General features: G+C 41.5%; 1 pseudogene; it reads left to right on the top strand.

Annotated features, from left to right (window-relative positions):
* Window positions 1–1,093: 1,093 nt before the first annotated feature.
* LOC120865341 lies at window positions 1,094–9,396 on the top strand (annotated as a pseudogene).
* The last annotated feature ends 1,372 nt before the right edge of the window (window positions 9,397–10,768 follow it).

The raw sequence follows: 10,768 nt of genomic DNA, 5'->3' as shown, positions 1-10,768 counted from the left end.
TGCTGCTGTTGCTAAGTCGCTTCAGTCGTGTCCGACTCTGTGCGACCCCGTAGACGGCAGCCCACCAGGCTCCTCTCTCCACGGGGGTAATCCCACAGAACTGCTCTATTTTCCTTGCCGGTTTGAGAAGCTCCGAAGGCTGCACGGCCGAGGGGCAGGGGCGGGGTTGGAAACTTTTCCTTTTGGCAGTACTTTTCGGGAGAGTTTGGAGGCCTAGGCGGGGAGCCCAGGGGGCTGAGGTTCCGACGGCTTTTAAGTCAGCTCCGAGGGAAAATTCCCAGGCCCTCCCACGCGTCCGCCCAGACTCGCCGGCCGCCAGGCCCGAGCGGCCCGCGGTGGGCGAGTGCGCACATCTGGCCGCCCGGAAGCCGCATCTGGAACATTAACTCCAGCACCCAGATGTTCAAGGAGCTGGGGTAGTCCAAAAGCCCAAAAGGCGGGGCTACCGCGGCTGCAGCTCCTCCCTGTAGCCCAGACAACTGGGGTCCAGACTCGGAAGACGCCCCCGGCGGGGGAGAGCAGGGCGCGCGGCGGAGGCTGGAGTTTGGGGGGGTGGCCAAGGCCGCAGGCTGGTCTCACGGTGCTGGAGCCGCGCTGAGGCGTTGGGGGAGGGGTGTTGGTGTGATGGAGGCAGGCTGGAGTTGGGACGCGGAGAGCGGCCAGTGCGCGGAGAGGTGGGGGGAGGAACTGCTGGGGCCGCGCCAGTGCCGCGCCCCGCCCCGTCACCGAGTCGGCCCCACTGCGTGGGATTTTACAACCCGAGTCCCCGGGAGGTGGCGGAGGAGGGCGGGGCCGGCGGGCGCGCTTCCGGGGGGGAGGGGCGCGCTGACCGTGCTGGGGACTGAGGGCGGCCTTCCCCCTCCTTCCCGCCTCACGTCCAACACTAAGACTGGCGTTTTCTCCTGCGGAGCGACTAGTCTCTACCTCGCCTGCACCCTCCCGGCACGGAGAGAGGCGTCATCACCGGAGAGGTTAGCCAGGAAGGTTGCTCCTCTTCCCCTCTCCCCTCACCCACCCCTAACCAGGAGAGGGAGGAGCTACACGTCCCTCTATAGCGTTTTTCCGAAACCAGAGCTTGCGACTAGTCCGCTGCATGCCGGCGGCTGAGCCCCTCTTGCGTTTGTTTGCACGCGGGAGTTTTGACGTCTCGCTAAGCAACGGTGTTTGCCAAGGAGTCCGGGCTGTTTCAGAGAGCTTGCGTCTGTTGGATGCTCCAGTTTGAACAAATCGTTTCCATTGATTTATTTAACCAAGGCGAGGGCAGGCCATGTTCTTTTTTAAAAATTGTCCTTCATCCAGGTTGTCCTTACATTTTGACCTAAGGGTGTCATAACACCCCAGGTCGTTGCGTAAATGTTTTGTGACAATTTTTAAAACCAGAGGAGGAAATATCCTAAAGGAAAAAAAAAAAAAATCACGACCTACAGGAAAATGATTTTTAAAAATGTTGGTCCTTTTCCACCTGTCATCCTCAGTCATTAAGTACTCGCTACCAAAATAATATGTCCATTCGCAGCCTTCAACCTGAGGCAAATCTCCCTCCCCCTATTTCGAGCAAAGTACGAAAACAGGTCTTCTGGTCCCACCTTAGTCACCAGCTGAAACTGAGTCAGCTCTAGCGTTTCCTCTCCCAAGAATTGCTGACTGAGAATAAACAAAAACATACAAAATATTAAGTGTTCAGGGTACAGTGCTCTTCCATTGCTTTGTGGCAAGTTCCTCTCCCTCACGGGCTTCCCTGATGGCTGAGCCGGTGAAGAATCCTGTAATACAGGAGACAGGGGTTCAGTCCCTGTGTGGGGAAGATAGCCGAGAGGAGGAAATGGCAACCCACTCCAATATTCCTACTTGAACAAGCCGGGCTACAGTCCATACGGTAGCAAAGAGTCGGACACAACAAAGTAATTTAATTACCCACGCACACTATCTCTTGGTGCCTGATGCCTCAGTTTCTCCATTCCTAAAATGTCACCTGTACCTATAGTATAGAGGTGGTGTAAAGATTTAGGGTTAATGAGTGCAAATCAAGTGCTTAACACAAAGCGCAACGCATAGGAAAAACTCCATGGTGACTGATATTAGTGTTAATAGGCTCTGTTTATCATAAAATAAGAGTTAGGCAATGGCAGTTGGATCGCTCCTTCAGTTAGTTTTTCCACAACCTGCAAAAAAGGCGGATTTTTCTTTCTCTGACCGTGACTGACCTGACTTCAACAGCCGACGGAACTGGCACAGAAGGGGCCCATGATTCTGACTGGATGAGAGAAGTGTGCCCTCTTGTGGGCCTCCTGTTATGTTAGCAGGGACGTCCCCCAAGAGAGGAGGAGGATGGTGGGCCTTGTGGTCAGGGCGCTAAACCCACTTTCCCTCAAAATGTCTCCCATGCAGTTTTCTGTCATCAACTTCCTTGAGAAATATTTTCCGAATAATAATGCAGCTCTCCTCCCCTCTCGTCGCCCTAGATTTCCTCTCCCTCACACTCTACATCCATCTCTCAGCCACTCCTGTCAGCCCTAATTTATAGATGTGGATACATCACAAACCCCATACCTTCTTACTACCTGCTATACTAGCAACAGTCCAGATATTATTTCTTAGCAAACCTACTGCAGTAAGCGCCTAACTCCTCTCCCCACTTCCACTGCTTTACCCTACATTTCATTTTTCACACAGGAACCAATCCTTTTAAAGTAAAAATGAAATATGCTCACTCTCCTCCTGCTCAAAATCTTCTAATTGTTTCCCATCACTCTTGGAATAAAAACAAACACCTAGCAATGGCCCACGTGATTGGGCTCTTGTCTGATTCTCTTACCTCATCCTCTGTCACTTTCTTTTTGTTCATTCCTTCTCCAATCACATCAGTCTTCTCACTGGTCCTCTGAAAATGTCAAACCTGCTTCTGCTTCAAGATCTTTGCATTTACTGTTTCCATTGTCTTCAACCCCAAATCTTAGCATGGCTTTTCTCCTTACCTCATTCAGGTGTCTGCTCAAATGTCACCTAAGAAAAGACCTCTTGATTATCCCATCTAGTATAGATGCAACACAGTCATAATTTTTCTCTAACCAATTACCCTAGTTTATTTTCCTTCATATCTCTTACCAAATCTCATAAATGATTGCCTGTTTACTTATTGTTTGTGTTATCTCTAGAGTGTATGATGCATGCAGATAGGGACTTGGTTGATGCTGTTCATAATACACTCAGATAATCTCCAATCTGAAAGAGTATGTCTTATAAAAGGCACCTAATAAAACACTTGTTAAATGGTTAGATAAAAAGAGTCTCATACCTGGAACAGCAGGGAGGCAATCAAGTGTCCCTCAGTTAGTATAAGCCTAAAAAAGTTTCATGCCTCCCTAACTTCATGACTTTATTCCTCAGTGGCTCCTGCTCCAGGATGAAACCTAACCAAGTGGACGTTAAACCTATATGCATATAAGTATGTGAATCAGACTATACTCACCCGGTGGAGGAGGGATGGAGAAAGAGAAAAAAAAAAAACAATGTAAATAGTGTGGTTAATTCTGTTTACTATTTAACTCAGCAAGTGCATGTACTGAAATAAACATGAGATGGAAGACATGAATCGTACTCTCAGTTCCTCTGTGCTCTTCATCATATGATCAATATGCTGTGCTAGATATTTAAGGGCTTCCCTGATAGTTCAGTTGGTAAAGAATCCACCAGCAATGCAGGAGACCCCTATTCAATTCCTGGATCCGGAAGATCCGCTGGAGAAGGGATAGGCTACCCACTCCAGTATTCTCGGGCTTCCCTTGTGGCTCAGCTGGTAAAGAACCCGCCTGTAATGCAGGAGACCTGGGTTCAATCCCTGAGTTGGGAAGATCCCCTGGAGAAGGGAAAGGCTACTCACTCCAGTATTCTGGTCTGGAGAATTCCATGAACTGTACAATCCATGTCACAAAGAGTTTGACGCTACTGAGCCACTTTCACTTTTTAGATATTTAAAGATAAGCTGATTGTATGAACTGCATGGCCCTCAAATGCAAGGCAGTTGGGAAAAGAGTTTGAATCCACCACAGTAGTGTGTGGCCTTGGGCAAATCACTCACCCTTTGGTGCCTCAGTTTCCCCGTCTGTGAAAGGAGCCAGTGATACTGCCTCCTGAATAGGATTGTTATAGGAATTAAATAATATTTGTAAATTCGTAGAGCAGTGCTTGGAATCTAGTTAGCTATATATGAATATTTTTTAAGAAAACGTCAAATGTTCGTACTTGATTTTCTTATTTCTCAATAACTTTATAATATAAGGTATTGCTCTACTCTGATTAGTACTGGAATTTTCATTATGGTTTTAGGCCAGTAATTTTCATTTTAGCACCAAGCACAGTAATTATTTTACAGCCATTTCTACTCTAGCATTTATGCTTAGCTATAAATTCCAATTAGGTCTAAATATCCCAAACTTTGCAAAAAAGAAATTGTACCTTCAGGGGTCACTCATTCTATTATAGTTGAATAAAAGATTTTCCTTACGTATTAGTTTTTTAAGCTTTTCTTGGCCATCTTTTCTATTTTTCTATAATATAATATTGTTATTTGGGAATTGAGTGTCAGTCAACTCTACAGAGAAACAAATACCAGTGCTTTTCCTAAATGTGTGTGCCAAGTCATCCCTGAACCAGGGAAACTGGGCCAGATAATCTCTAGAAGGCTTTTTAGCTCTTTTTTTCTGTGGTTTTCATGAAAATAGCTCAGAAATGAGAGGTTCAGGACTTAGCACTATGTTAACTGTGCCTGGTTGCTTTGTGAATCATGGACAACAGAGATGGTTTAAACTCTACTGTATTATTTGGAACAGGCTAGATTCATATTCAGATTCAACAAGAACAAAATCTGTTTGAATTGAAGACAGTATGTCAATACCTTTTCAGGCTCAACATTTTACCACTCTTTCCAAGGCCTCATTCACATATATCTGCATCAAGCCCTCTTAAGAAAGAACTGGGACTTCCCTGGTGGTCCAGTGGCTAAGACTCAACACTCCCAATGCAGGGGGCCCAGATTTCATCCCTCATCAGGAAACTTTATCCCACATGCTGCAGCTAAAGTTCAAATGCTACAACTAAAATATATATATATATATAAAATATCATATAATTATATATATTATTTATATAATTACATACATATATATTATCCTGCATGTTACAAGGAAGACTGAAGATCATGAGTGTCATAACTAAGACCAGGAACAGCCAAACAAATAAGTAAAGTATTATTTTTGAAAAAGATGGATTGGAAACCCCTCCTGCCAATGTTTGTTAAAATCTCCTTGAGATTACATATGATACATTACATAAGATATTACATACATATTACATTACATATGATTACATATGATATTACACACATATTACATTACATATGATACATGCCTTCTGTTGTCTATACCTTAGTAATAGTACCATCATTCATATATTCATTCCTTCAATAAATAGTGACTGAAGGCTTAATATATACTAGGAATTGTGCTAGGGCTGGCCACTTGATTATCCAAATTAGAAATCTAGGCGTTAACTTAAATACACTCCTGACCCTTGCTCCCAACATGTTAGATCAGCCACCAAACTTGTGTCAATACTACCCTCTAAATATCTCTTGAATTTTTGTTCACCTCTCTATTCACTCCCCCTGTGATGATGTTGGTAAAGCCCGGCTAAGCCCAGCTACTGTAGAAAGCAGAGCATAAGGTATTCTATCGAGGAGGGACTAGCCCTGCATGGTGGAGTGAGGGGGAAGAAGGGCTGAGGCTAGGGAAGTTGTAGTTTGATGAGATGCACGGTATTACCACACTGGTTACTGCTGTAACCACCAAAAATAACTCAGCAGGCACGGGACTTCTCCACAAGAGAAAGAGGAGGGGATTGTACCTGCTGCCATGTCTCCTGGCTCCACTTGCCATTAGTGAATGTTTACTTCTCAGAGAGCTAACTGCCCCCAGTTTCTAGGCTGTATCATCTGACCACATGGTGGCTTGTAGGAGGGCAGATCCCACGCTCAAGGTGTGATACTTCATCCAGTTTCAAAAGTAGAACAGCAACTTGGCACAGATGAGGCTCTTATCAGATAGAAGAGACAAAGGATTTGAGAAGGAACACAAGGTTTGTGTCTTAATATAAGCGAAGACTTCAGCATTTTTACTTCAAATTCTTGTAACTGCCCACTGAGTAGACTTTGCACCTACCTGTCACTTCTTCCCTTCTAATTCATTCTTCATGCGCTACCTAGACTCATCTTCCAGATCCAAATCTTTCATCAGCTCTCCCCAGTTTATACCACGGCATGTCAGGTTCCACTGTATCCCCTGGCCTGTTTACCAGTCTTCTTATTAAAGACAATTTTACCAAAAGAATCAGTCAGTCCTCTCAAGCTTTCGTTAGCATTTATTGGGTTTTTTTTTCTGACTCAAAAATTAAAACACTGATTTTGGAAAATAATAAAAGTCTAAAAAAAGAAATAAAAATCAATTACTTTTAAGGAGAAAACTTCTGTTAACATTTTGGAGTACTGTCTGGCCATGTTTTATCTTTGCATACATGTGCATTTTTTAAATTCTCAGGCATATATTAAATAAAGTTATACTTCATTAATTACTACGTTGAAGTTTATATTCAACCAAAAATATATGTCAAAACCACTCAAATTGTTCAACTTTACGGCAATTTTTCATTTCTTTGTTTTATTGTCCTGTTACTTAAGTATGCTTTGAAAATGTATGTTTACATTTCAGAAATAAAGCACATTAAAAAAGCCCTCTGGGGGAAAAAAACTCTTTGTAAACATACCTTCTTTCCACTATATTTTCCTGCTTTGTTTTGAATAAAATAGCTTAATAATAAATAATAAATAGATTAATCTAAAAATCATAATGTAACTAACTCTTAACATTTGTTCTGCTACGCTGAGAAAGATAATTTAAGGCAATTATAATATGCTGCTTTCCACATCATGGCCTAAAACTTTATACAAAATTTGCCCTATATTAAGGACTTAACAAAAAATTATTTTATGATTCTGTTGTGTGTGCTCATTCTCTCAATCGTGTCCGATGCTTTGCGACCCCATGGACTGTAGCCCACCAGGCTCCTCTGTCCATGGGATTTTTCAGACAAGAATATGGGAGCAGGTTGTCATTCCCTCCTCCAGGGGATCTTCACGACCCAGGGATCAAACCTCTGTTTCCTCCTTGGCAGGTGGATTCTTTACCACTGAGCCACCTGTGAAGCCCTTTATGATTCTATAAATACCAATAAAACACTTTTAACTTCTTTAATCAATAAATTGGTATATTAGCATCACAGATGACTGTTTTTTCCTAACCTGTCAAGTATGGACTGTCCATAGCAGTTGATGAAAGTGCGTGTGTTTTTTTTAAAAAATCACTGTCAAGCCTAGATCTTGAAAGCAATAGCAGAGAAAGTTAATCTTTAAAAATCATTAAGCTTCATTAAAACTGCATCAGCATATCCACACACACAAAAAGCTACTAAATAGTGAATGCTTGTATAATTTATTTAAATTTTAAAAGCCTAAAATTTAAGAAACTATCAAATCAAATTGAATCCGTGTTAGTAAGAAAACCCTTATATGAGGTTTATTAGAGCAACAGAAACAACACCATCCTAACTTTTCTAAAACTTATTTTAAACCGTCACTTCAACTGAATAATGCTTTTAGAATGCAAATAACATCACACAAAAATGATCTTAGAAAAGTGTAGTTATAATTTTGAATATTGGAACAGTTAACTATTTAGTCTTTATTTAATGACTGAAGTCTTTATTCCTTGAGAACATATTAATATATTTCTAAATGAAAGACATTTCTTGTCTAATGACTTGTTAGAGAACCATTCATGGTTCGTTAGATAAGTATTAGATTATTTTACTTCATTCAATTAGAAAAAAAAATCTGTGTGTTGGCCATGTTTCATTTCACACATGATATTATTTTCTTAACCCTTCAATTTAAGATAAATTATAATAAATTATAGAAAGCAAAGCATAACGTTCTCAACTAACGTTCCAATTATATTCAAATGACTCAAACTGTAAGTAATCATTTTTAAAATCTAAGTTTTCAAAAGTATATTAAAACAAAACATAATCTGATTCACATTAACTACCAGCTCATTTATACTAAAGAATCAAGTTTTTTTAGTTACAAAAGCAGATTAAAATTTTTCCCTGCTCTTAGAAACAGAGTTCTGATGTACATAATGAATCTAAGTCAGCATTCACAAAGGCTACCTGAAATTCTATCATCTTTCAGCCCAATGTCAGGTTAACCATAATTATGCAGAAACAATTCAAAATTAGAGTTTAAATGGAAGTGTCAGCAAGTCATAACAGATATCACCAAAGTCATAACTTTAGATATAATATCACAGATATTATACTGTTTCCCATCAAATACAACAGATGGCAATATACAACAGAGTTTCCAGAAAACTAAAGCTATCACAGCTATAAATAAGCAATGCATTATATACTGGAACACAGCAAGGCCAAAGCATTAATGCTATTAAAAAGAGAATAGGATGTGAAACAAATGTCTCTAAAATATAAAACATAAGAGATCACAAACCAAAACATGTCACTTTGCATTTATTTATAAATCTATGTTTTGATAATTATTTTTATAAAGAAAACATTTATTTCTACACTGTCTCAGGCAGTGATATTTTTTTTCTGCCTCCCTGAATACGATGTACTCTTCAAACCCTTTTCCTGACTGGCATTGTCACATCAAAATTTCTCCTTGCTGCCACCTCCATCTTGCTCCTGGCCCAGCTTTGGCGCTGGTTCCCTGCAGACCTGGTGCCGCCTTTGTGAAGCGGCTGCTGAGAAGACTCCAGCGCTAGCCGTGGCGGACGGAAAGGAAGGAGTCAAGACTGAGAACAACGATCTATTAATTTGAAGGTGGCGGGGCAGGATGGTTCTGTGGTGCAGTTTAAGATTAAGAGGCATACACCTCTCAGTAAACTAATGAAGGCCTATTGTGAAAGACAGGGTTTGTCAATGAGGCAGATCAGATTCCGATTTGACCGGCAGCCAATCAACGAAAAAGACACACCTGCACAGTTAGAGAAGGAAGATGAAGATACAGTTGATTCCAGCAGCAGACAGGCGGTGTCTACTAAAAAGGGAACCTGCTACTTTACTCCAGAACTCTGTTCCTCCAGACCAAGAAGACATTCTCAAATAGAAAACTACAATTTGGTTCCACCACGTACTGACTACTACAGTATAGTTTCTCTATTCTTTCATTTTCCCCTTCCCCATTCCTTTATTGTACATAAAGTAACTGGTGTATATGCACAAACATATTGCTTTTTTAAAAAAACTAAATTGCCAGTGGCATGTTTTGATTGACATCAAATGGAGATGGGTTGGGGAAATTACCGATTCTGTGAAAATACCCTCTTTTTTCCATTAGTGGCATGCTCATCAGCTCTTAATTTTTTTTCCAGTAAGTTATTTTACTCTCACTGTTTAACAAAAAAAGAACAACATAAAAATTCTTGCATACGTTGTTTGATTGGCGAATTTTAATTTTTAATTTATCATTGTAAAACCAAGGACAATTGTATAACTTTTTTGTATTTAGCTGTTACTTTTTGTAGTTTTTGTACGTAGCTGTTACATGTAGGCTGATCTATCTTTAAGTAGGGATAAATGGCTTCCTTTGTGACTAGGCTGGTAAAGAATCCACCTGCTATGCGGGAGACCTGGAATAGATTCCTGCGTTGGGAAGATTTCCCTGGAGAAGGGAAAGGCTACCTTCTCCAGTATTTTGGCCTGGAGAATTCCATCGACTGTATAGTCCCTGGGGTTGCAAAGAGTTGGACACGGCTGAGCAACTTTCACTTAAATTACTCTAAAAGAAATGAATCCTAGATAGTTTTCCTTTCAAGTCAATCGTCTTGTTGTTTAAATAAGCTTCTTGTTTAAAATGAAGAAAACAAACAAAAAAGATTTCTCCTTAAGAAACATTTAGCAGGCTCTTGAGTTCCTTCTTCCTCTGCCCAACTCAGGGCTTCTGCTAGCCTGTTTCTATCCTCAGGGGCCTGTGCTCGTAGGGATGAAGCGGTGGGGGAGTGCGGGGACTTGAGCTTCTGTGTTGCCTGTTTGCCACCAGCCACAGGCAGGCCTTGAGGTATGGGGCTGTTTCTGCTAATGCTTCTAAGCCATACAAAACTAATGGCATTCCACCTTAGTTTTCTCTTAGTGTAGGAGAAGTCCTACACTTCTTGCTGCCTATTCCCAGAGGAGGCAACCACAAACCCCCACTGTTCTCAGTCTAGCCTGAATCTATCTGGATGTTTCTATCACCTCCTCACACAGACTCCACCCCAAAAGGGGTAGAGTATGGGCACCTGCATCCAACTTCCTTCTCCTAATCCCTCCTTTCATCTCCCCTCCCTAAACTGAAGCTTTCCCTAAACTTCCCTTTTGGACTGGAAGGCTCTGCTCTTACATCACTTCTTACTTCTGTGCAAGGTGACCTTTGCCCTTTCTCTTCCCTAGGGCCACAATGGTGGATTGGCTGCAAAGGAACACAATTTATGGGAGGAATAAAAAAAAAAATACACATCAGTTCAGCATGTTCTAGATAATCCTCATTATGCTATGGTAAATGTTATCCAACATTGCTGATAACTACACAGTTTTCAAAGCACTTTCTTATCTGTTATCTCATTACCGTCATGTTACAACAGGATGGTTGGGTTCCCAG

Source organism: Oryx dammah, unplaced genomic scaffold (assembly GCF_014754425.2).
Source record: "Oryx dammah isolate SB20612 unplaced genomic scaffold, SCBI_Odam_1.1 HiC_scaffold_6, whole genome shotgun sequence".
Classification (NCBI taxonomy): Eukaryota; Metazoa; Chordata; class Mammalia; order Artiodactyla; family Bovidae; genus Oryx; species Oryx dammah.
This window is presented reverse-complemented; position numbering and strand designations above follow the sequence as displayed.